This window comes from Diaphorina citri, unplaced genomic scaffold (genome assembly GCF_000475195.1).
Source record: "Diaphorina citri unplaced genomic scaffold, Diaci psyllid genome assembly version 1.1 scaffold344, whole genome shotgun sequence".
Taxonomy (NCBI): Eukaryota; Metazoa; Arthropoda; class Insecta; order Hemiptera; family Psyllidae; genus Diaphorina; species Diaphorina citri.
This window is the reverse complement of record NW_007377779.1, coordinates 167,478-169,711: the sequence shown is the minus strand read 5'-3', so window position 1 is coordinate 169,711 and position 2,234 is coordinate 167,478.

The following is a 2,234-nucleotide window of genomic DNA, read 5'->3' as shown; positions in this document are numbered from 1 at the left end:
TCCAGGGGCTTCCAGAGGGGAGGGGGTCATCAGGCCTAGGTTCATCAAGGGGGCCTGAAACCATTTCTGTAGCAAGGGAAATTTCAGGCTGTTTAAGGTCCCCCAGTCAGCCTAGTTAGCTTAGTTGGTAGTGCGTCTGCCTTGTAAGCGCTAGGCCGCGGGTTCGATTCCCGCCCGGGGCGGATTTTATCCTGATGGGATAATGTTCGTTCTCGGAACGGCTGGCTTTCTCCTATCCTGTCTTCCTTTTCTCTTCGATTTCGGGACGATAAGACCATAGCAGTTACAGTTCCCTCTGTCAAACCTCTTAATAATAATAATAATAATAAAATTAAAATTACCATTTCTTCTTCCTTTCTTTTTCTCCTTCTTTTTAATTGTTCTTGTTAAATTTATTTTAATTTTTATCAAAGTCTTTTTTACTTTCTATGTACCTATTATTTTTATTTCTTCCCTTCTGTGTTCGTTTCTTTTCTTCTTTTTTTTTCTTCTTTCTTCTTTTGATACGCTTTCTTTTTTACGACTCAAGTACTCGCAAGGGTTTTTGAATTTTAAATCAGCTGAAATTTATTAGCGCTTGGTCCTGTTTAGCAATTGAATTCAGACCTTATGCCCCGTGCCCACTCGGTCCTCGGTAACATGTTTACAACGCGTTGATAACATGTTTATAACACGTTGATAACATGTTTATTTGGTCTGTGCCCCAGTGAGTGGGCTCGTCCAATCAGCTTAGGCCTCGTATTTGCATAGCGAAAATTCCAAACCCACCATTTTCATTGGTGTCAATTTTTTCCATCTCGACTCGCTGACTTGCTCTCATTCGATTCGGGATGATAGGGTCCGAGGCCCGAATGTTGGACGTCATGTTCAGTTGTCAATAAAATTGATTAAGAAACGTGAGGACGCACCTGTATTGTAGGAATTCGTAATGATAGGGTTGAAGGCCCAAATGTTGGACGTTGTGTCGCGTCATTAATGAAATTGATTAATGTGTCAAAAATAGGAGCTGAACTTTTCCCGAAGAGAGAAGGAACACAGGATAGGAGAAAGTCAGCCGTTTTGAGAGCGAATCTTATCTGTTTATTTAGAGTAAAGTTCGCCCACGGCGGAAGACGAACCTGCGACCTAGCGCTAGCGCTTGCAAGGCAGGCACGCTACCTTCCAAGCTAGCGAGAGTTTCCTCCTCTTTCTTGATTTTGGGTGTAGGTACCTAGCTATTATCTAACTTAGTTCCTCTTGTCCAGTTTTTTTCCCTTAAGGAATTCCCAACAGTGCCATGAAAACTACAGAGTTTCTATTGGTTTTAATTGTTCTGAACTGTTGCCCCCTCTAATGAACCAACCGAGGTATAGGTACCTATTATTTCTAATTACGAGCAGGTACCTCTACTTTGTCAATTAAAAAGGTAGGTACCTATTTTTCTAATTACAATGAGGTATTTTTCAAATTAAAACAGAATAAAATTGAACTCTTCTAGCCTCAATGGAAGACAACTGACAAGGGGTTTTCCGGACTTCCGCCATTGTTATTTTCAGTCATACCTCATACAACTTATGCATACAAGCATACCTCCTCGTACCTAACTAATAGCTAACAGTGCATGCACGGCCATATTTAGGAGTGGGGACCGAGTATCAAGAGTTAAACTTTGAATTTAAGACTTGGAAATTCAGTACTGAACGGTCCAACATTTCACTCCGCTCCCCTATCAGGAGAGATTATGCTCTACATTAAAATGTAGATATGTTTCTCAGATAAAGTACTTCTCTAACAATTTATGTAGGCTTGAATTTGTTTCAACAACACTTGTTTTGTTGTTTTACACTGGACTATTTATTATTGAGCCAAACCCATTCTTGAGAGCTTGTGACGACTGTGATGAAGAGTAGAGTTTGTCTGGTAGATCATTATTTTGATGACCAGGGATAGCTTATAGCTTACTAACTTTCTGTGCCCGTACACGAAAAGCGATTTTTTTCAAGAGGTTTGATAGAGGGAACTGTAACTGCAAAGGTCTTATCGTCCCGAAATTGAAGAGTGAAGGAAGACAGGATAGGAGAAATCCAGCCGTTCCGAGAACGAACCTTATCTGTTCAGGATATTTCGTTAGATTTCTTGAGCAGATTCTTGCAGATGGCAATCTGTTTAAGATAAAATCCACCCCGGGAGCTAATCGAACCCGCGACCTAGCGCTTACAAGGCAGACTCACCATTGTCAAAAAGTATTGCGTATT